The sequence below is a fragment of the Metopolophium dirhodum genome, chromosome 3, assembly GCF_019925205.1.
Source record: "Metopolophium dirhodum isolate CAU chromosome 3, ASM1992520v1, whole genome shotgun sequence".
Taxonomy (NCBI): domain Eukaryota; kingdom Metazoa; phylum Arthropoda; class Insecta; order Hemiptera; family Aphididae; genus Metopolophium; species Metopolophium dirhodum.
The window spans coordinates 37,125,090-37,151,301 of NC_083562.1; the positions used below are offsets into that span (position 1 = coordinate 37,125,090).

At 27.7% G+C, this 26,212-nt stretch overlaps 1 pseudogene; it reads right to left on the bottom strand.

Moving 5' to 3' along the window:
* Positions 1–25,738, bottom strand: LOC132941635 (uncharacterized; annotated as a pseudogene).
* Positions 25,739–26,212: the final 474 nt, after the last annotated feature.

A 26,212-nucleotide genomic window follows, 5' to 3' on the forward strand; every position in this document is an offset into this window, starting at 1 on the left:
TCATCAAATACATCAATTTGAAATATTTAAACAAAATGTCAATTATTGTCATTATTAATAGTAAATAAAAATATAATTTATAAATGAATATAATAAATTATTATTATAGTTTTTGTAAACTATAGATAACACAGTGCAAGTATTTAAATCACTTTTTGGTATTTGTATAATCTGCTATCTATGGCCTAATTGAAGGTATAACATATAAGCTATTAAAAATTAATTTTTTGTAACAATTTCAAATAATTTTAAAGAGGTCATTTTAGACCAGACAACAAGAATACTGTCATAACAAAGATTTGTTTAATATTATACTTAAAGATTATTATATTTACTATAATATAATGTATAATTCATATCAATAGAAAACACACTTTAATTTAAATTATCATGATAACAAAGCAGATTTAATGGCTAAAAATACAAGTAAAATGCCTTAGAAAAATACAATTTAATGCACTTATAAATAAAAATAGTTAAGAAAAATTCATTTTTAACATTGAAAAAAGTAACTTAAAAATAATATAATTATTATATGTATTATATTAAAATCATTATATTTTTACAATAACGTAATAATTGAAAAGGATATAATTTCATAATTCTTGTCAAATAAATACATAAGATCCGTGAACAGATTGTCCTACAAATTTTGTTCTTTTTTCTTTCAAAAATTTTATTTAGGGACTTAGTTCATAATATGAAAAGTTTTTGTCCCAGGCCAACAGCGTATGCATTGCATATTGTGCAAGTGTATAACCTGCATATGTATATATGGCCATGATCATAATAAACTAATTAACCACCAGTTTACAAATATGGAAATGTTAAGGGTACGTCACAACCGCAAGTTGTCTTGTTTCACAAATAGAAAATATACCAAGACAATTTTTGTTAAGCAGACTCAGTTTTGAATCAACAACTCAAAATTGGAACTACTGAACATACATTTTGGTATTTATACAAGTGAATGTTATATGTTGGTATGACCGATACAGTACACACTGGTAAGTTAAATCATATGAATTGTTATATAAAGAACAATTACATTTAGTTCAAATCATAAAATGGACTCTTTTCAATTTGAAATCAATAATTAAAAGGATAGTAGTACTCTGATCAAGTTAAGATTGAACCGCTTACGCTTACGCGCATGCAGATTGAGCCGCCGAACACTGCCTGAATCCCCACATGCGATGGCTATGCATTCTGTGATTGGCCGACAGTCTTCACCAACCGTGCTAAACGTGTTAACGCTCTCACCGGTGTCCAGATTGTGGTAAGGATGCGAGGAAAACATATTTTGGTCGGCCGAGTGGTTTATCTTAAACTGAATGGAGTATAGAAATCCTAAACAAAAACTTTCATAAAGGAAATATAAAATAATATGTTAATTATTAATTATAAGAAACAGTGCATATTTTAAATCATCTATTATCAATTATAGTAATTGTATAAGATTTAAACATGCTTTAAATGTTAAGTACCTGTGTAAACATAAATAGACATTATACATTATATATACATAACATATACAATTAAGAATAATTTAAGAATTTTTGAATATTTATAGTTTGGATAATTCTAACTCTGTGGAAACTATTAATTAAATTAATTAAATGTCAAAAATATATCTAATTCATATACAGGGTGTATCTTATGTCATTTTACGCGGGTTTTTTTAACGATTATGGATGGATGCCATAGGATTTCGTTAAAACGAAAAAAGACGTGTTTCTTTATTTTTAACAGACAATTTTTTTATAATTTCAAAATGTTTAAACATGCAACCTAACCAATAGCAAAATCAACTTTATTTTTTCAAATGGCAATTACTATCTAATGACATTAAAAAAAAAAAACAAACAAAATGGTTGGCAAACATAGTTCATTATTTTTATTTTAACATACAATCATCAAAATAAATATTATTATTTTAATTTGTTATTATAGGTAATCGTAATTAATTACTTCACAGTTACTTTTCTTACAATATCATAAATTTGAATTCTTTATTAGGTGGCTAAAGTAATAATGGTAAATTGGTAAATGGTATTCGATTGTTGACATTAATGTGTATGGGGGTTAAAAAAAATTGTGTAATGAAAAAAGTGCAGTGTTTTGAGGTGCTTTTCTCGTAGTGGGATAAACTTGAAATTTGAACTATATAGGTTATACTTATTGGTAGGTATCACATGCAAAGTATGAATTTAGGAATTAAGGATTCATAGCCCCTCTTATTTATTAGTTTTGGACATTTAAAATTTAAATTTTATTTCATACTTTTTTTACAATAGTATTAGTTTGGATTCTTTATTAGGCAGCTAAGGACTAAGGTAATAGGTACCTAATGGTATTTGATTCTTGTTATAATAATATTAAAAATCTGTAATTAACTTAGATTAAAAGTATGCCTAAGTTAGGTTACAAACCTACATTGAGATTAACTATTTATCTAAATATCTTGCAAATAGTTATTTTAAATCACGATTATTAAATAATTCTTAAAGAATTTCAACTGCTAAATTCATACTTTGCATGCGATACCTACCAATATAGGAAACTTATGGTTCAAATTTCAAGTTATAAAAGTTGGTTATAAGAAAAATGTATTAAGCTCTTGTAAATTAAACCTATACCAATTATTTCAATTAAAAGTATTAATGGAGATTTTACTGAACTTTAGAGAGTCATCGTTAATAAACTAGCGAACCAAAACTGATGATTTAACTATCAACATTTTCAGAAAAAAAGCTTTACCATAATCCATTAAAAAATATAGTAGTTGCGCCATTTGAAAATATAAAGTTGATTTTGTTATTGGTACACCTGCGTGTTTAAAAATTTTGAAATTGTTATGAATAAAAAATTGCCTGTTAAAAATAAAGGAACACGTCTTTTTTCGTTTTAACGAAATTCCAAGTTATCGATCCATAATCGTTAAAAAACTCCACGTACAATGACATAAGATACACCTGTAGATATAGTGTTCTTTCGTATTGTTTTGATAAATATATTGATGTTTATAAACCTAAACTTCACTATCATACTAGATTAAAGCTTGGAGTAAACCTTAATACACAGGTTAGTAAGACATTTTTAGGTAAAAAAAATACTTTATGTACATATGTTAGTCTCTTAAGAAGATTAAATCTTAATGTATCTACTTTTTATAGTAAAAAAAACATTTTTAAACTATGTTAATAATTTATATTTAAATATTTTTTGAATTAAGGTTCATTTTATAGGTTACATTGAACTTGACTTCTAGTAATTATCTATTTATTTTTGGATTGCATGTATTTTTAGTATTGTTTTAAATTATGTTTAATTTATATTGTATAACTGTTTTTGTTAACTCGCTGATTCCTTTCACAAGCTTGCTTTTGGGAGAGCAACATCAAAATACCTATTATTGTATATTGTATAATGTGTACCTAAGTATACTTAGTAATTAATGATGATTCAATAAATAAATAAATAATTAATGTTTTAAATAAATTAAGATATCAACTTGAAAATAATATGTTTAAAAATATTAGGTTTGATCATAATATTATAGGTATAATGGCTGAATAACATGTATACAATATACAAATTACTACAGTTGATGTGTAAATAACATACAACAGTATTATTATCTACACAAGAATCAATTTACAATCTTCAAATATTTTTTTTTGAATGAATTAAAAGTTTACTAAATCCATTTAAGGCTATTACTACTATTATTAGATAATTTATTTAAAACTATAACATTAATAAAAATGATTTATCAAACCAACATTAATATTTAGTGTATTCATGCTATTAAGCAATGAAATTAGATATAATAAATAAACAAACAATTTTGTTGAATTACAAGAATTGATAATAGAATTTTTTTTAATAAATGAAACTTGAAACCTTTTGGCCTAATTTAACATAGATGCTTGAAAGAGATTAGATTAAGCTATCATAGAAAATCACTTAACACTTAACAAATCATAAAGCAATAACCAGTGCTAGAAAAAACTGTATGATTATTTAAAACAATGATTAAGTGTATAAGGATTCATCTATAATTTAAATATCAATAAATATACATTCAATTTTCCAATAGACATGTTATGTGGGGGTCGGTTCAACATACAAATTAAAAATCAAAAAAACTTAACAAAATTAATTAGGAAATACCACCACTAATTACAAGAGTATTACAAGAGTATTTCAAAATCTTGGGTATTCATAGAAAAATTGTTTAGATTGATTACAATTTATGAATTTTAAATGTTCTAATACTAAACTTTAATATCATCAGTTGAAAATAGTTTATCAAAAAAATTATTTAAATTAATACTGACTAATTACTCCAGAATGATAAGCTTTTAATTATCAATTGTTTAGTTAAGTAAAGAAAAACAACTACATACTTTTTAGACTATGTCAGTTTATCTCAGCTGGTATAATAATTATTAATTTTAATACTAATGCTACTTTTTAGCATTTTACACTGAGTGACTTTTAGGGTGACAGCAACAACATACGTACATAAAACATTTTGTTCATGATATTAGATACATGTTGACAAGTACACAACACATTTGACCACAAATGTAATGATCTTAAGTTGTTTACTACTTAAGTCTAAACTGTGTTTTATAATGATCTATAAAAAAAAAACGATTCAGAATTCACAATAAAGAAGTAGCAGATAGCCGCCAATCTGATACCAAAAATTAATTATTTACAAATTTTACAACATAACAAAATGTATGTTGAGATTTTATAACCAATTTCCAATACTGTCCAATAATTTGGTTTCACTCAACTCCTTCTTTCATCAACGATTGGTACAGCTTCAACTGCTTTCTGTTCCCTGAAATAATAAAAACTAAATATATTTTGTCACAATAATAAGGTAAATATTTATTACAAAGTTTTAAGTAATAATATTATATACAAGGGATTCTTAAATCAACAGTAAACATTCATGAATTATGATTGACTGATAAAATAATCACCCTGTATACTCATCTATTTGTTTCGACACATATCGAATTGGTTTATCTAATATAATATTACTATCCCATAAACCATGCTGGTGATATTTACTTGTACTTTCTACAAATCTGAAAAAATGTAATATATTAACATTTTAATCTGCTCTACATATTATAAAATAAAAATGTATTATCTTATAACCTAACTTGTATATATAAACAGATTTTTCATTTATATATCGTAAATATATAAAATAAATCTTTGTTATTTCATCAACAAATTGACCATTAATTTAGTATAATTTGTCTGTTCTATTTTTGTTATTTTTAACTAATGAGGTAATAAATAAAATACATTTTACATTTACCATTAGATGGTGTAACACAAGTTTAAATTAATTATTTACCTAAAAACATATGAAATTATATTGACAAGTTATATTAAAATAATTAACTAATAACATTGAATTTCGAAGAAAAATAATCAATCATACCAAATTTTTTTTTTAAAAAGCAATGTATGGGAATATAATGAAAGTGTCATAATCACTTAAATAACATAAACGATATTGTAGTAAATTAACTAGAATAAATCAGACTTAAGCAAATTATAACATTTGCAAATCACCATATGTATTATAATTAAAATTAAATTATAAGAAAAAAATAGTCAGGAAGTGCAGGAACTAACTTTTGTCTGGAGGAGGCTCTCGACCTTCAGCAGGTTCGGCAATTTTATCGGTTGCTTATAAAAGATATAGATGTATATTTAATACGAGCATTTTTCCACACTAGTAATAATATAATAATGTTCATATTATACGAAATGGGCGTGGTCTCAAACCATGGATAATGATATAAAAATAATAATAAAAAACGACCAACGGTTATCCTTGGACCATGGTCATTGGCACCTATAGTTCATCCTACTCGGGACCCAGCCCAGCGATGCACATTATTTAATTATTTTACACAAAATTATAGATTCTTTCATAAATGAAGTGTTTTACCGTCAATTGTGCAATTTTTGTTTTAATATTGTATAATTATTTCATGAAAAAAATTGCTACTTTAGCACGCGAATTTAATTATAAAGAATTTTCCCAGATGGTTGGTTTCCTATCAGACTACTACCGCTACGAGTTCATGTACCGTGGAGAAGAGTTGAACGTCCGGCCATCGGTCTAAGAACTCTATCCATTCACCTGAACAAAACCTGCCTAGCTTCTCCTACTCCTCCTTTCATCGTCTAAACCATTGCAATTCATGTCCGTGCAATTATATATATATATACTCGTATGTAGTTAAGATTTCATACATACACAATAATAAATAATAAATCATTGACCAAGGATATACGTAACACAATACCCTATCCAAGTTCCATTTCCCACAGCCACAAATAGTAAATAATATAAAACTATAACCATGATAAAATAGCATAGATAGTATTAATCATTAAATTTTCTTTCGACAATGTTTGCAAATTTTAAGAACTAACAATAAAGAACATCGTAAAAAAATCTAACACGCAGAAGGAAAACCTGGGATAACTTTTTAGTACGAACAATAATTAGGTATGTTATTCGAATAATGTACAAAAAAAATAAAAACATCGTTACAAATTATCGTTGTAACATTTTTAAAAAGACGCGTGTAACTAATTTTGACATTACCAAGCGTCTCGACAGTCGAGGGATATATAATGAGTTCAAGCAGCTATATATAGAGTGGCTCGTCTGAAAAATATTCATTATTCTTCGTGAGGAGACTAAAATATAATTTTTTTTTCAATAAACCAGTTTTAGACAAATATTTACCACCGTTCGACTAATCCACAGTATAACAAAACGAGTAGGATTTAATAATTAACATTCCCCACATTATATTTAAAAAAAAAAAATCATGTTTAAATAAAATTAAGCCGTTTTATATAGGCACCAAAGTAATTATTTATTATTTAATTTCAAATCAAGAACAATTCAACAATTCGATTGAAATATTTTGAAAAAAAATTATCCCCAGAGAGTAAGCTTGATACGAAATACAATTCATGAATTATTTTAGTAGTTATATAAGGTTAATCCATCACAACAACTATCATGAGTCATTATAAAACGTGTTTTATAAGATTCCAAAAAAAGATTGCCCTCCTGGACACTTGAATCTTTTTATACACCAAATAAATATTGGGTAGCAAAACGTTAATAGCATCAGCAGTTGTAAGGATTACACTAAAATAATATGATATTAATATTATAACATATAACATACTTTTAGTATGACGTATAATATGTTGATTATGTAAAAAGTTGATTTAAATTACTAATATAAATATTTGAAATACTACAATATCTATTTGAATATTACCATAGATTATAAAAATATCAATGATATTTCATATTAATGTACATTTATACACAAAGTACATAGGAATGAAATAAAATTACAATGATTTTTAAAATAAGATAATTAAACATTAATAATAGGTATTAACTAATATATGAAATAAATATTAGATATATAATATATAATTAATATTTTATAAACTCATTAATTGCTATTCCTGAATACACAGCTAGATTGAAGATAATATTTGTAACAGCGTGTGGAAACAGTCACCACCGGCTGCGGAACAAAATTAAAAACGCAATCGGTGGTGGAGTTACCAAAACCCATTACAAAAAAAAATAACCATAGTTGAAATGAAGACCGATTCACAGCGATTGATGTAATTTGAAGTCAAATGAGCAGGTTTGCGTGACCAAAGTGAGGAACTTCCAACCATTGCGGGATACAAAATAAAACGCCGGCAATGGTTTGGAGTTACCACAGCTTGAATCACGATTTTTTCTAGTGTTTATAGTCATCCCCTCTCCGTAGTAATTTTTTTTTATATGAACGTTATTATATACCCAGGAGAGACGATGTTTGGTGAATACCGCTATGCCAAATTCAGCGACGATTCAAGGTTGTCTTGTCAGGTTCAATAACTCTTGGTAACCTGTACACGCCAGCAGCCAATCATAATTGACTTTACAACAACTATATACTATAGCAGTTTATTTATTATTTATTCGTGTGGCAACTTGAACAGCAGTAACAGTAACAGTCTTTATAACGAATATATATATTTTAATTTACTAGATATAAAAGGATTAGAAATTTAAGATTATTTTATTTTTATGGTCGTAACCATAGTGAGTAAAAATTAATTTTATAGAATTATTGTAGAAATGAAATACACAAAAAAGGTAGTTTGAAGTCAATAACCTAAAGGGGTATAATAATAGGTTATCATACATTGACGAAAAATGTGCAAATTATACAATATAAATTTTAAAAAAAAATTATTTTTTTACAATTTGAAACAATAACAAATTAGCCATAAATAGTTAAAATAAATACTACAATTATTTAAGATAATATATTTAATTTGTACATACTATACTTGACTCATTTAGTTAAACAAAACACAATGTACTAGCCTAGGTATTAATAACATTAATATTAATTTAATATAAATTGTAACAAGAGGAAAAACGGTCATCCATATGATTAGAAAAAAGTTAGTTTCAACGATTGTTGTGTTTACTAAGTTTAAAAAATAAACTGGTAGATAAAATAAAATATAGCCAATGATTATTAATATCACATCCAATAGGTTTATTGTACAAAAGAAACATTTCAACATAATATATTATATTTCTACTACGAGGGTTTCAAGGCAGATGTTCGAATGTATAAAAGGGAAGAGCACAAATGCTATAGGTCACGCAAAAGGGATGAAGGGAACGAAAACAATATTAATCGATTCTTGCGTTCGTTAATGCTCGTATAAAGTGAAAATAAGTTGGATAATAAATTACCACGTTTAAAAGCCAAAAAGAAAAATATTATTTTATGCTATCAGTATGCGTAGATACACCGAAGAGTAAAAAGTCAAAATGTGAATTGGTAAGAGTGTAAGAAAAATGAGTGCGTGAAATACCGTGACTTTGGGGGTTAGAGAGGAAAAATGTATATATATATATGATTTTGTGTGTATATAATATACGTATATATTATAAAAACAGACTGTTCATTCGATTAGGGTGACTTGTGGGGGATGGGCGAGGGTCGCGTAGGAAGCCGATGCCGGCTATGACCTTCAAACAGCAAACACACACACACATACACAGGCTTGCCATCTGTTTTTACCGAATGGTTTTATACACTGTGGTATTGAACTTAAACACACACTAGATTAGAATCATTTTTGTTTAGTATATTTTCTATCCGTTTATTAGATCTACATCAAAAACACGAATAGACGCCTACTACACAATGACCTTAAATCGAACCGAGAACAGTAAACAAAATATAAATGTTGAGCGTATTAAGAGGATTTACGATAGACGGCCTAAAAATACCACCTAGATATCAAAATGAATGACGTTTTTGAAAAGACGCAAATAAATCGAATGTAACTTAAATATTCCTAAAATGTATTCACGTGTTGTTGAAAGCGGAACAATATCCATCAACACGAGTATAAATGAAAACTCATTCTTACCTTGACGAATGGTTTTACACCACAAACGCGGATGGGAGGTGAGTAAAAAATAAAACGATACACAAAACAAACTGAACACCGATAGAGAAATATTAAGTTAAAAACAAAAAAAAAAACCGAAGCTATCGGATCGCAAGGGACGTAGACCGAGACAAGAACCGAACTGCCGGCAACCGAGGTCCGAGAGCTGTGCGTACTCCGGTGCGTATGCGCGGTACGGACGTACGGTGTGCGGCGTTGCTAGCCGGTAACGAACGACGTTGGAAAGGGGTGGAGAGGGGGGCCGTAGAGCACGAAGGGACACCCCCTCTCAACGACGAGCGCAATATCATACCATACGGCGCCAACGCCCATGGGTAAGGGTGAACAACTAACCTAGGGTAAGAATTTTAACAATGGTCCCCGTGCGTACGCACAGTAGTCAGCGGCGGTGGTGTAGGTCGTTTTCGGTCATATCCGCCGCCGTCACTCCTCTATACCAGCCAATATCCATTATATGATTAACCGTTTTTTTTCCATCAGGGGTGACAACAATAATGCGAGCATGCAGCCCCGGCTGTGAGAAAACACAACAACATTCACATTGCAATTTTAACGAAATTCGGGGGCTTGCAGGCTGCGAGCTAACAATATTATATTATAAAGAAGGGGCTTGTCGATCGGAAAAATTTCGTAAAATTATATTATGTTGTAGATTTTGTACGCGGCTTTATAACAGTGGATCAAATTTAATAAATATATCTTTTAATATTTATCACAAACATAAAATTCCGGGAATCGAGAATCTTAAAATACTAAATTTCCAAAATAGGTACACCCAACCACACTATAACTATATTGTGTTTACGAAAATATCAATAATAAGCTGCATAATATAATTTGGCGATTATATTAATCATTACGGGTTTTGTAATCTCCTTTCAAACAGACATGGCTATACAGTAAAAATATTATTATAGTTCAAAAGAAAAAAAACTGATATACTAAATAACTAATAATAAACAACCGAAAATTCAAATCAGCTTCAGAATAATTATTTGATGAAAACAAAATTCTGACGATATTTCCTCCTCAAAATAAAATAAAGAATTATTGAATTCGTACGTTAATAATAATTATTAGTTTATATTATATTTATAGGTAATATACCACAAAGATTTGATAAATTGTTATTAAATCAAAATAATATAATGTAACATCGAACTAAAAATTATACCTATTTACTTAAGAATCGATTTTATATACTCGACTAGTTATTATTGTTTTTAATTTATGCACCATATTTCAATTATATCATATCTTGCACGCAATTTGTTAAAATATAGGTAATAATTAAAAAAAAATAATTGTATAGTAGTAGAATGTATTAAAATAGAATTAATTTTAAAACCAACCCATTTAAAAGCCAAGACCAAAACAAGGGAAATTAAGTTAAAATTATATAACTGCCAAATATTAAAATAATTAATATATACGTCACAAATACATAGGTATAATTTAAGGAAATAGTATTTAAAATATTTAATACAAGATAATAATTCAATTGTTATTTAATCATGTTTTTAAATTTCATATAGATAAAATGCATGAATAAATAAATCGAATTACAGAATTAATGAATATTATAAAATCTGTGTCGAATAATAAAAATATCATAGTTAGCTATATATATATTCAACAATATTATAATATATGATATAGGTACAATGATACGCCCAATAATTTGTAATATTTCGCAATTAATTCATTTCATAACATATAAAATATATAAACATATAATTAATACCAGAATAAACCCAAAATGAGCGCATTCAATTTTACTAGAAACATGTTTTATACTAAAAAGTCGTTATTATAAAAATTAACGGGTTTTTATAAGACAACTCAATTTAATCAAATTTATGAGGAAAACATGCGAATTATTTATTTTAATTATAAAAGAAAACAACCTAAAAATTATAAATTATATACAGAGTACAACAAAATTGTTGACCAATTTTGTACAAAGACAAAAATGTATATTACCTGCTTGTTATTAGTTATTAAAATTTACCTAAAATTAACCAACATAGATAACGTATGGACACCTATATATAAAATGATAGATTTATGATATCAAATTCAACGAGCCGCAAGTAGTAGATAATAATTAATAGTAATAGTATACTACCGAAAGAAATATGTATAAACGGAAAAGTAATTTAATTATTTTAAGACATTCAGGCGTTTAGAGATAAAAACCTATAAGCCTTGAGGGTTTCACACAGGGCAACATACACAAAACGATTATTTTTAAACGCAGAATTTTTTTCCCGAACGACCGACCAGACCTTGGGAGGAAAAATTGTCGAGCCACCACTGTTGCTATTACATAATAAGTTCGGGCAACGTAAGGTTTCTCTGGTCGTACATTAACGACATCGGGAAACGCGTTATTTATGTAAAAAAAATAAATACGTATAGATAATTTAATAATAATTAACGTTATAGAACGTTGTAGGACGAAAATATTGACGCTGTACGGTCACAGTAATTACTTACCCGGTGACGGGACGGGAAACGTTCAGAAGGGTTGAATTAATAAAATTACATCGTCGAAGCGCACAGACTTAGGTAATGTAAACTTTTTTCGATCGTGGAAAAAATAAAATAAAACCATACAATACTATTATAATATAATATACGGAGGCACGAAGTGCAGAGAAACGTAACAAAAATGGAAAATACTAATAAAAGAAAATATACCATGTTCAATATTATGACGGACAGGTGGTTGAAGAGACGGCTGCGGAGTCCTTGAAGGTCTACGAAGACAATGGGTGAGAAGAAACGACCTCAGCCCGGCACAAATCATGGTCAAATGCTCCTTGTCTGCAGTGTTCGCGAATGACGCCAAACCGGTCTCGCCCCGCAACACACGGCGCGCACACGCACACATGCACCAGGTAACAACATAACACGACGAACGGCGCGGCAGGCTCGCGCGCGAGGGAACGCACAACACGGACGCGTCGCGCTCGCAGTGTTGCCACAACCAACGACTGCGGACTGGAATCGAACGGACGCCGACGACGACGACGACGACGGTTCCAGGGATTGACGCGCGACCGACCGACGGACGGACAGACAGAGTACCGACCAACCGATTATGATTATTATAATTTCGAATGTTTCGCAAAACGAATGTTTCGTACGGACGTGCGGTTAGGTTAGGTTTATACTTTATATGCACCCTCCTCTATGGTCACCACCACATCAACCACAACCGATCGTAGAAGGAAATTACGTCACGGGTGCTATATCTGTCTGACGATGACGATAAAACCGAAACACATTACTTTTAATTTCAAATTGTATTACCAATTTCCGGATTTTCGTGACGTCGTTCGTAGGATCGCGTATCAAGACATTATAATAAATAGTACCCGAATAAACTCTTTGACGTGTATTAATGCAATAATACCGAATATACTTAACATTATTTATAGCTACGTAGAAAAAATTCCCAAATCTTGCGACAACAATAAAAATTAATTCATGTATAGTGTATTTATTAATTATTATTTTTATTTATTCCACGAATCGGTAGGTACAATAAAATGTACAAAAAAATTCACACACTATTATAGGTAGGTCAATACAATACACCTAACTTACACTAGCGAACAATTTAATGTAATTATAGAATATTATAATATGATTTGGTACAATTTTGTTAAATGTTCTTCAACTGGTTGTAGTACAACCGTTGTACCAAAAACATTCTAGAGGGTTGTAAAAGATGATAAAAATACGATATTTCGGAAAATAGTTATGATGTAAATAGCAATGACTTGAGAGTTGAGGGTTTATTAATATTTAATAAGTACAGTAAATTATTGCAAGAAATATTCAATATATTAAATATGTCGGAGCTATAGTAAGATATTAGAAATATCTCAAATTGATTTATCTTAATATTACCTATATCATATCTAGGCAAACCGTTTATGACGTAAAAATTAACTAAAATGTATTCAATTTTATGTATATACCTATAGTTCTTTAAATGTCTTTATCTAATAATAAAACATTATATTTGATATGAATATACGATATTAGATATGTATACTATTACAATAATATGTGCATAACATATAATATATAGATATGCTGTAATATGATACATTAATTGTTGAACTTGAATTTATAACTTAGTATATTTTTCACCTAGATACAAATATTTTTAAAATCATTTTAAATAAATTATAAATTATATTTCATTAACTATTAGACTTTGAGCTGTAAAATACTAATAAATGTATATTTATATTATGTCAGATATTTAATTTTCCTTATTTTATTATTTTGAGTCATAATTACAAAACTAATGGTAAGGCTATAATAATTATCTTATACAAAAATATTTTAAACAGTATATTCTAATATTATATTGTACTATTAATATTATATAAAATATAAATAATATACCTATTATATTAATAATATTTTAAATAAATCATTGTTAATTTTAACTAAGTTTAAACATATTTTTTTTGTACTTTCCGAACATAACAGTTATTAGTTATTACTAACTAGTAACTACGGACCAATTAAATGCAACCAATTTCAGAAATCATAAACTAAAATATATAATTGTATTAAAATCTATACTAATACATATAAGTATATAACACACGCAAAGAAAAATGGAAACCTTGTAGGTACTATCTATATATTATATATTATTATGATCATATAAATAGTCAATTACACACAATATAGATATGTATAGTATATATACTATACATTTCGAATACGTACAAGAATAGTTTTATGAAAAACTAAATAGAACTACAAAGAAATAATTTAAGTTTTTTTTTATAAGAGTTCATAGTGTTTATATAATATTATAATGTTAATGACAAAGCATTTTAAAGTTATGCCCACGCGGTTAAAAACACAATACAATAGAGATTTCGAACAATTTTAAGAAATAATATGAAGAAACCCAAAATGAAAATAATAAGTATCCTTAATATTTCAGTTTTACCAGTGCCTACACACATGTTCAGTATTCACCACTGTTGAACGCCCAGATTCAAAAGGTCCCTTACTACAATGGATGGAATTTTTACCTGAAACCGCCATAAAAGAACAAATTTGATCGTTGACAAAGGTATCTTTCCAGCCGCCAGTTGCATCGATGTTGAAACGTTTTCAGGAGAAATTCACAAAGGATTAAATAAGAACACCTGGACATTCAACTACATACATAGTTCCGAAAAATTGTATTTTGTAATACTTATTTCTGAGATATCGTTATAGGTTATTTTTGTTAAAATATTTCTGCAACAAATTATACAAAGGGAGATTATAAGTCAATTATAATTATAATTCATAGGTACCTTTAATAAGAATATAATATACTATAAAGTACAATTTCATCTATATCATTTTCTCATCACTATTTGCAGGTTTTATATAATAGTTCTAATTATAACTATATTAAATAATCCATTAATTAATTTGTTTAATTGGCCCAAACGCCGAATAATAACCGGATTTTTACCAAGTGTTCTTTGTTATATTATTTAATTCATTCGTTGTTAATTATTACTTGTTGTAATTATAAGCAGCCGCAAAAAAACCTTTAAATTAGTTCAAATAAACCAAAATCTATTAAATAATAACAACTCAAGTATTTCTGTGGAATCTTGTGGTTTAAAATTTAAATAATTATATGCCACCAATATTATATTTCTCAAACTATTTATAATACATTCTTTCATAAATAATCATATAACCCAAGTTACAGTCTATTTTAGTTTTATATTTGAAATCTGAATATAATATTATAATTATACAGTCTTATAAAACGTGTGAATTATTAAGAATAAAATAACGATTTTTGCCAAAAACAAAAAAAAAAACCTCGAATTTGACCTTAAATCGATCTTTTTACTATCAAATCAGAGAAAATTGTTAGTTTTAAACCGAAATTAAATATTCTTGCATTGATAAACCAACATTTTGTTTTATTACAAATTAAATATTCTGATTATAATACAATGAGCTATAAAAACAAAATTTAAAATACCACGATTTCAGAAAAAAAGAATTAGGTACTTAAATATTAATTGGTAACATTTTATATTTTATATTTTTTTACAATTAGTAACATATTATAATAAAAATGTTTACAATTAGAAAATGTAAATCGGTTGAAAACTCAACAAGTACTACTTGTTTAAAATATGATAATAATATATTTATAACTCTAACGAAATTGCTGATCAAGATAATGTATACGCACGAAATGTTTCGTTTTGTTCGAAGAGTGGACAAAAATTATTTTACATTTTATAGGTTACTCGTTATATTTTGTAAAATTGTAAATATCTCTACATGAAAACAGCCCAAACGTGTATTATGTTCAACAAATTACGAAAAGGATGCGTGTAACCTCATCAGCGTTAATCACAATAATAATGTGCCGTACACGAGAAAATGAACACATACAACAATGTACTAGGTACAGTTTATAATATGCAATATACACGTATTTAATGTGTGTGCAACTTGTATTTATGTTCCAGCTATTCGCGGCCGAGATTGTGTAAGAAACGATCCGAAGGAGTTCAGTGATTCGTGTAGCCGAACCACCAGCGTGTGCCCTTGACATCGGCCAAGTTGAACGTCCGGAGGACGACGCTCGTCAACGTCTTCAGCCGCCGCCGCTGCCCACCCGCCAAGCCCGAACGACCACCCCTCCTACTTCACACATACGTACACATACACATTACTATTATATATATATTATACGTACGAATAGAAGTGCCCCCGCCAACCACCACCCCTCTTGCCATTGTGAGTAAGACGAGACATTGTAGATAGGTACTAACGTGTACGCGGCGCACGAAGGTAGTATAATTTTCGGAGAAGAAAAAAATAAAATGGCGAATAACTAAAATTGCAATTACATTGCAATCACCGTCGGCCATCGTCGTCATCGTGTGGCTACCATTCGTTTATTATTATGCAATTTTTTTCCAATCTTTTTTTCTTCTCGCAAAAAGGTTAACGAACCAAAAGAAAATCCACCGTGCCGGAAAACCGGTTTCCGCCGCGAGGCTCACACGCGCGCACAACAGCGGTCTTGGCCAGCCGACCGACCGGCAGTCGACGTAAATGGCCCGTGGCCGAGAAGTAAGAAAGCACACACACGAAAGCTTGACGAAATAATACCACACACGCACAACGGGGCGACTGTGGGATAGACACAATATGCACATGCAGTCAAAACACGATTTTATAACAAAACGAATAACGTGATAGCTCCGAAATTATTATAATATCGCCTTCAAAACTCTCGGTTGAAAATAATTTTCGATAAAGTTTTCGAAATTTCCATTTGGTCTTTATTTTTGTACTAATCGACATATAATTCGATAATGGTACAAATAATAATCTTAACATTGACAAAGTTGAGATGTTTAAGTTATTTTATCGATATCCTTTGTAAACAATAAATACTAAATTAGATTAACGAGTCAATTTTTATACAATTTATTAAAAATAGAAATAGCGAAATCTCTAATCGCTTCCAGCAATACGCCTCGATTAACTCGACGCGTAACACGAAGAATTTATATTCCAGATAATCTTTATTTTCGTATAAGTTGACCTTTAGTGAAATGTACAGACTATTACATTAAAATTAAGGTTAATTTGGTCTTAATTAATACTAATAATTTTGAATTGTATTTATTTTGAGAATGTTCATAAAAGATGCATGTTAGGTTAATAAATCTACTATATTTCGGTACCAAATAGGTTAGTAGTAAATGCAATTTACTTTTTTTTTTTAAATGTGTCTAGTGTTATTTTTAATATTATGAACATACATTATTAACAAAATGTGATTAATAAAATTAAAATTAAATAAGAAGAACTGGTTTGATTTTCGGGTTTTCGCATCGTACAGATCGTTGCACTCTTACATCAAGGTTATTTGCCTCTAATTTTATTATTTTCCTTGCATATTATGCACTCGTTGGAAGTGTAGGTACACATTAAAATGTGTTTAACTTAATATTAGTGAAACAATCTCATAATCTCATAATCTTATAAAAAATGAAACCGAATTAACAAATGTCAAAAATCTCATTTTGTGGAAAAAAATGTAATTGAACACTACTCTAATGAATATTATAATATATGAATTCCCTAAAATATTTGATTATATTGCCATATTATTAGGTATACTATACGGAACTGATGTAGAAATAAAATTCAATTTTACTACTAACTACGAATTATCTATGACATATGAATATGACTAATCCTCCGACGAATGTTATAACATTATAATGCATCTTTTATTTCCAGTTAGTATACAAAACATATAGATTAGGTACTTAGGTATTAACATATAGGTATATTAATAGAGCAAACTACAAATTATAATCATATAGTAATGAATTATTTAAAGAAACTATCTTTTATTTTAACTCAAGAGCAACATCATATTAATGTATAAGCAACCAAATGCATATACCTATCTAATAAATTAAAAAATAAATATAATTTTATCAAAGAAAATTATGTTAAGAGAACGCTACCCATACATTTATTTGTTGTCTCCGTCGTACACACGCACGACATAGCAAATTGTCGTTCACTAGTTTCAATAGTGTGCTGTTAGTTTTGATAATAGAGAGAATTTACCTAGAATAAAACTTTTAGGTAAGAACAGTATCTGTGCTTAGGCGTTGCCGATTTTTCGAAATTTTCATTTTCAAGCAAGATATGGGTATGTGAAATATCAAAAAATAAAAATGATCATATCTCGCTTGAAAATTAAAATATCGAATAAAAGCCAATGCTTAAGCACATATAATGGCGATAATGTTATTATCTAAAAAATTGATAATAGGTCAAATCACTCTAATACCAAAACTAATAGCACACTATTGAAACTAGTGAATGAAATTTTGCCATGTCGTACGCGTGTAAGACGGATACAACAAGTACATGAATAGCCTTAACAAAACAAATTTTTATTTTTAAAACTTCAATAAGATATACTCCAATCAATCAATTTTATTTTGATATTACTGAATTCAGGCATGAAGAATTAAATTTCATCAGTAAGTGGATATAAAATCTTAATTCATTCATCATACCTACTTGTTTAATGTAATTCTTCACTGGATAGTAAAAAATAGGCAACTAAGTACAGAAAGAAGCTGTTTATATTGCCTATACTTTTTTACTATGTGTCTATCAATGGTATGAACAGACCATCCCTCATGACAGAAGTTAGTCTCCCTTTTGAAAGCTGTCTCCCATTTTATCCCACATTCATGAAAATTCAATGTTTTAAATTTTTATGTAAATAAATATTTTACTATGTCCATAGTTTTAGTTATATCATTTCTACCATTGAGGTAATGACCACTATTATTTTTTAACCATGATAGAATTATTATAACTATATTATAAATAATTATATACCTAGTTTGTAGACAATACACTTAAAAATAACTAGTGTTAAAATTTAAAACTAATTTTATATAATACTAAGATTTATTAGCATATTATTTAAGTAGTAAATATTTTATAATATTACCAAACATGTATCGCTAATTCTTAAAAGTTTAGAAAGTGTCTTACTTTTTAAAAGGAAACAATAATGGTAACATTATCAATAAATAATCTACTGTAAACAAATCAAGTTATTTAAACAAAAGGTACTAAATACAAATTTATAAATTAAGGCGCCCGGTGCCGATGGCATTTAGTCCTCAAAAATACACTCTGCGGGCATAACCATACCACCTTGTAAAATCAATCAAATTTCATAGTTTTTTTTTTAATTGCTAGAAGGAAATATTCTACAGCCTGCATCGATCTCTGTTTTTTAATATTTTATTTTCAAACTTTATAATATGTCTAAAAAAAAAAAGACAAAAAGCATTTTTTTTAATACTTTTATTTGAAATAAAATACAAAATCAGAGATTGATGCGGGTTGTAGGAAGTCTTCTTCTTTCAGATAAAAAAATAGTCATCAAAATCCGATAATTCTACAAAGCTTGAGAGTTATTCCTGTAGTCATTTTTTTTTGATATAATACACACTATCAACCCTCCCTAAATAGGTATCGGGTAGTAGATTAGTGGAAAAGTCTTAGAACTGAGGTGGCAACTAAAATATAAAATTTTATTTTCAAATTTTATAGAATTGTGGAAAATTTGAAAAACTGGCACCGGGACCCTCAAGTTGATTAATATTATAAAATTGTATAAAATACATATTTTGTAAAGATCAAACTGCTTTCAATCACGAGTTTCTAGTTTCAAATTTTTAGAATTTTGTAATGCAACTAATAAATAGTTTAATTTTATTATTTTAGATTTTACTTTATTAAAATTATATTATATAATCATTACAATAAGGGAAGTACAAACTACAAAATTCAATTTATTTGTAATATTGCACCTATTGAAAACTAACTGAATTATATATAATATAATATATACCTATTTAGATTTAGTTTAATAATCAACAATAATTTTGAATATTGTTACAATTTGCATGATACTAGTAATGATAAAAGGTGTGATCACTACAACAAAGTATAACTTATATAATAAATATGTGAAACGAGGAGAAGAAATGTAGAGGTACGATTAACAATACATGGGTGGCATCAAACAGTACTATTAATACTATTAAATATCCAGGTCGGTTCAATGCGGTAACAAGTCATAAGTTAGAATTTTAAGGGTGACAAATTAGGGCAGGGCGTACCACCTACTACAAAAAATAACTATTGAATGGGAGACAGTGTAAATTGTATTTGCCTACGGTGGCAAAAAACCTAAGGATGTCCCTCCCTTTTAAATACAAAAATTGATGTATCCATGAATATCTAGCTCTTTTAAATTCTATAATTAAACACATTTCATTACTAAAAGTTTTATATACTTATCAATAACCTAATATATATGTGGTAATATTTTAAATGATACTATAGTTAAGTTTGGCAATAGATTAGATATTTAAGTTATATTTTCATGTAATAAATTGTTATCAGAATACCAAAAATAATTAAATAATAAATATGAAAGCAATATATTTTAAAATTTTGGTTGTCCTAGTTATTATATATGCGCATTATTATACTGGAAAAATAAATATTAATTTAAACAATATTTGTATATAATATTTGTATTTTAAATGCATTTTCATTATATATTTACATTAAAACAATTATTTTATATTGAATGAACATTTAAGATTCATAATTGTTTTTAATAAGATCATTATGATATAATATTATGTACTATTTTAAAAATAGGATCATAAATTGTTTAAATTAATATAAATGTAGGTATTATTTTTTATCATTTTCTTTAAATATACAAAATAACTTTGACATGTAAAAAAAAAATACTACAAAATATAAATATAATAGGATCAGAAATAATAATATATAAACAATATTTTTGCATGAATGTACTAATTCGGGAATATCAGATTTTCATTTATATTTCAGTAAATCAAAAAAGGATTTAGGGATATTATTAAGTAGAAACATACCTTTAATGGCAAGTGTTTAAAGGTGAACATCTTATAACTGCATCTAAGAAATCTTTCTCCGTAAAAATAGATCCATTGCTTCTTTGAACTAGAAAAAATATATAAAAATTCTTAATTTTTTGTTACAAATATAAACCATTAAGGACTAAGGTCAAAACATAGCAATCAAAATATTAAATTTATCAGTATATAAAACTATAGAAAATAAATTATATTGTATAAATAGACGCGAGAAACTAAAAACAATCTTCAATTTAATATTTTTGAATATTAATATTTCAAAAATTTGTTCTACATATATAAACCAAAATAGAATGTTTTTTATTCTTCCCTCCCCATCAAACAATTTAATATTCTGGATCTGTCAGGTGGTTAGTAGTTACTAATAGTAGAACTAATAGTTATTAACTTATAAATATTATAAACAAATTAAATTGTGTTATGATTGAAATGACAAATGATAAAGACATGACATACTAAATTTACAAATAAAACATTAATATTAACAATAAAACTAATATTTACATATTATTAGACAATCCTAACATACTTTTGTTGTTTTTGATAGTTTTTGATTAAATTAAGCTTATAGTATTATCCGTGCTCTCGTGTTGATTTTTATATCAAAATACATCATGTTATAATAATTTAACTAAAATAAGTTATAAATTGTATTAAACCATTTAAGTTATTTGTTTTTTATTCAACATAATATATTTGAGCCCATTTATGTTAAAATAATATTATTTTATACTTTTTTTTATATATTTATACCAACAATAATAATTATTATTATAATTTATGTGTATTTATTTTAAAAATTCTAAAAAAAAGTTAGCAGGTTGTTAAAATTAACAATATTGTATCAATAAATGCTAAAAAATGGATGCTATTCGGTTAAATGGTTTACATAATATTATACATCACATTCATACATATTTCTACTCAGATATAACTGTCTATATTTTTTTTCTTTTTAGTACAGATACTTTTACGATAACACATTAATTACAGATAATGATCTATCGTTTGTATAATTAGTATGTGTAATTAACATGATTTTAAATTATTATTATACAACTATAGCTGAGAGTGGGAAAACCACCATATTTAAAAGGTAACGTTTGTTAGATGCTCCTAGGACCTAAAAAAAATATTTTTGTCACAAGTGTGCAAGTAAAGTAGTGAGCACTAGAAAATATGAAATAATTAGTACCTAATGATAACTTTATCTGTATTAGCTATGCAGGGGGGCCGGCCCTCAGGCACATATAGTTTGGCGACCCTTTTAAGATGAAAAAATTCATATGTTGAAAATGTTTGGGCCCCCAGGCTTGTGCCCTACGTGTCCTTTAGGGTAAAGAAGGCACCATAACGACATAACATTCACAATGATACTTGATTGCTTATTTATACAATAGCTGGAGAATTCAATAAAAATATATATTAGGTAGATATATACAATATCATATTATTAACAATCAATCAATAATTAGTAATAAATATATAATATTACCTTGGTAATTCATTGAATATTTTCCTTATTTGTATGGAGATAATTATTTTCCACGATTAGGTTCACCTAAAAAAATAAAATAATAATTTAGTGATATTTATTGACAATGTTCTACATGTACTGACTTATTCAATCAATCAAATCATACATGTGGTAAGAGTAAACAGCTTTTGTTTTATAATGCCAGTTATTTAAAAATACTAGATAAATAATTTACATAATGAAAACACATACACTATGAATTAATGACTAAAATGGGATATAATTACATATTACTATAATAAATAAATAATAACAATATAATATTAAATTTACAAAATTAATCTATAGGTACCTCACAACTTATATATTGATATTATGGTATTACTACATTGGTAATTAAATATTTTATTATCAAGTAATAGTCATATTATTATGAGGATAAAATACATAATAAGTAAAAAATTATAGGTATTCATAAACAGAAAATTAGACAAAGAAATAATATAGAAAATAAATAGGGAAATAAAATAATTCAAAACATTTTTTTAAGAAATTCATACTGAGTTAAAAAAAATTGGGATAACTGTTAACTATAAACTTTTTAAAATATTTTCTATTAACATAACTTAACTCAATTAAAAATTATCATTAACTTGCCATTCAGTTATAGATTATTTAATCATTTAACTGTTTACAATTTGTTTATAAACATACATACAATTATTATAGCATAAATATAATTACTCAGTAGAATTTTAAAAGGTTGTAAGAATAGAATATTTGCTGTTGATTAGAACGATTTAAACAATGTATCTTAGGGCCAGTTGTACCGTCTACGGTTAAACTTTGATTACGCTTAATCAGCTGATAACAGATATTAAACCGGGCAAATTCGGCCAGTTAAACTCCGGTTAACTTTAATCGGAGATGGTACAGCTGGCCCTTAATGTAACTTTAATGCATATTACTTATTAGTATTTATTTATTACTTATTAGTGATATAAAACTTTAAACCTATTAAACATACTGTTTATAATGAATAAATGATTCATTATAAAGAAAAATGTGTTCATTAATAATCAATAAATGAAAAACTCTTAATGGATCATCAAATATAACTATGTATTATGATACATTATACAATATGTAATCAATAAAAACTTAGATTTTCTAAATGAAAATGTATTAAGACAATATTATTCATAGGTCCTCTTCAAAATAACTTCCCTAAGAAGTTAATCATTGCTATACTTTTCCAGTTTTCTAACTCGATCATACCTAAATATCCCCATCTTCTCAAGATACCAATATAATGCATCCTTGTATAGGCACTAAGGACCATGTTCAAATTTCCTAACGATCCATTTTTGTATTTTGTTTAATATCAACATTTGTTATTAAACTATATCCTTTGAGCTTTGGTTTTAACTTGGAAACAAAAACCATGTGAAGCCATTTTAGATCAGTTGTGGAACAGTTAGGTTAGATTTACTACTGGGATTGATTTTTCAATACAAACTAATCAATGGACTGTGGAATACTGGAATGGGATATTATTGAGACATAGCATCTAAGAACCACTTAATCAACTTTCTGATTTATTTGCCCAATATTTTCAAATACTCTTTTCATTACATATTCATACATGTTCTACTAATTCTCTAATATATAAACAATAGATATTTCAAACAATCACGAGCCACAGTTTCATACAAGAGGGTGGTCTTCAGGTTGTACATTATCTAGATTGGGTGTTCTACTTGATTATTTTTTGATCACACCTCGTAAATGTATAATATAAATATTTATTTATCAACGTTTATTTTATTTAACCCTCATTATAAATATTTAAAGCTATACATGTACATGATTTAAGTTATTTTGTTATATAAGTTAATTTAAGTTATTTTTTATGAAATGCATTCTCAAAAATATGCAAATTGCAATCTAAATTATATCAGTAGACCACATAAAAGAAGGTTGAATATATCTTTTAATATAAAATGTCAACTCATTACAACAGTTTTAATTTAGAGAGTAATAAACAATGGAAATAATGATCCTGCCTCACCCACCCCATCTAACGCTGAATTTCATTAGTGTGTACTTTTCCAGTTATTATACTTGCATTCTTTTTGTTTTTTTATATTACGTAACTGTTTAATTACTTTGGTTGTATTTTTGGTCTAGCCTGTTCAGTATAATATAAAATAAAGAAGCAACATTTACACAATATGCATAAATATATTCTAGTAAAACTACAGTAATATACTAATAACAAAATGTACACCTTCTCTAGTTTTTACTATACGTAATAATGCAGCAACGACTATTTTAATTATTTACTAAATTAGTAAAACTACAATACTAATTTTAGATACCCGCCTAGGTACTTAATTATATTTTTGTTAAAATTTAAAGTAAACAGTGAGTAATGCTACAATAAACTAGGTACCTACTAACTAAATATTATTTATTATATTTTTAACAGTAGGTACATACGCTGTAATTATAATTAATTTCACAGTATTTTTCAGTTTTAATATCTATTAAAACTTCAAATAATTATTATTTGAATAACATGTGGACTGCACAATAAAAAAATCAATAATGTGGACCAACGGCATCGCGTGGTCATTACATTTTTGGAATTAATATTTAATAACAATACCTAGGGTTCAAATAAAAAACTGTCAATCAAAATACAACAGTTTTGATATAATATAGGTAATAAAAACCTAGGTTAAAAAAAGCCGATACCTATATATTCACACAACTCCATTGTTTGCACGTACCGTTAAAATGACACTAGGAAGTCGATCCATGTTTATGAATTTCGTATTAATAATTTTTCATTTCAATGACACCGCTTACGTTATGTTCATACAACGTTCGACAATAATACTTGGTTGTCGAGACATCCTTAAGTTAACAGCCGAAACAAACAATTGGGCGGTGAAACGGCGCTAAACAGCAAAATGTTCAATTTTGTAATCATGACAGGCGACAGCAGATGAGCAGACCAGGAATAAGTCAAAAGTTAGGAAAGTAGAGAAAAGGCCATGAGGTCACGAGACAACGGTGCACAGACAAAGCGTCGAAACCCGAAACGGTGCCGGGTAGCCGCAGCCGACGAATTCAGCAGCGTCCATCTCGGTCTATCGGCCGGTCTTAAACAGTGCGGCCAACAGAGCCGAGAAAATGCATTATTCTCTTTATAATACATTATTAGATTTATACAATATGAATTCAATTTTAATAATAAAAATGTTCATAAAATAAATAAAACAAATTATTGTGCAACAGTTCATAAGTAACATCTATTGTAAAGTATTAACCAGCTTTCACAATTATGCTTCACACAATGAGTCTTTCTCGTTTATCCGTAAACTGGTCACTCTAGCCGGCAGAGACGTACAATTTATTTTATGCTGTAGACAGTGTCACGACGTGATGATGATGGGCGGCGGTCGCGGTACTTTGAAATTAACAGAATAATAAAATTGACAGAATCTGATAGAATAATATTATTGTTCAGAAAAACCCGGGGAAGTCGTGGCTCTCAGTCTGCTGTATGGTATTTAGGTAG